The sequence below is a fragment of the Morone saxatilis genome, unplaced genomic scaffold, assembly GCF_004916995.1.
Source record: "Morone saxatilis isolate NCDOM2014 unplaced genomic scaffold, NCSU_SB_2.0 Contig16, whole genome shotgun sequence".
Classification (NCBI taxonomy): domain Eukaryota; kingdom Metazoa; phylum Chordata; class Actinopteri; family Moronidae; genus Morone; species Morone saxatilis.
The window spans coordinates 31878-32440 of NW_023339718.1; the positions used below are offsets into that span (position 1 = coordinate 31878).

A 563-nucleotide genomic window follows, 5' to 3' on the forward strand; every position below is an offset into this window, starting at 1 on the left:
AACCAAAATAGTCATCAAACAAACATGTTATTCTTAAATCTGAAGAATACAATCTGTAGTCCAGAGCATCTCTGCAGACCTACAACTTCATTATAATACTGTTTGTCAAATTTTACTTTTATGAAAAAACAGCTTCTGTAATTTGCATATTGTATACATTAACATTTTTGATAATATTTCAATTAATTGTGGCGTTCGACCTGATACTTGTCACTGCTAACTCCTAGCATATGCTAGCTCAGGTCAAAGGGAGCTGCTGGTGCAACAAACGTCCCGCATAAAGCAATTTATTCCTGTAATCCACGCAAAAGATGCACAGACAAGGAAAACAAATCATTCAACTCAGGGAAAGGCTGCACTGAAGCAACAAGACACTTTTATAGAGAGAACTTCCCCCTGACGAGAGACAGGTTTTTTAGTTATTTAGAATTTTCCTTTCTAAAAATATATGTGGATTCATTTTAGTAAATATGTATAAAAAACATTAAAGGAATAGCAAGGTTGCAGACAGGCAATAAAGTACTGGATCAGGACTCGGTGTCAGCAGATATTAAATGGGGATC

General features: G+C 35.3%; 1 protein-coding gene across 1 annotated transcript in view; it reads right to left on the reverse strand.

The window, feature by feature from the left end:
- The window catches only part of LOC118325919 (phosphatidylinositol 3-kinase regulatory subunit alpha-like), a gene marked incomplete at its 5' end in the record, with an annotated part of 10535 nt that overhangs the window by 6413 nt on the left and 3559 nt on the right, over positions 1-563 (reverse strand).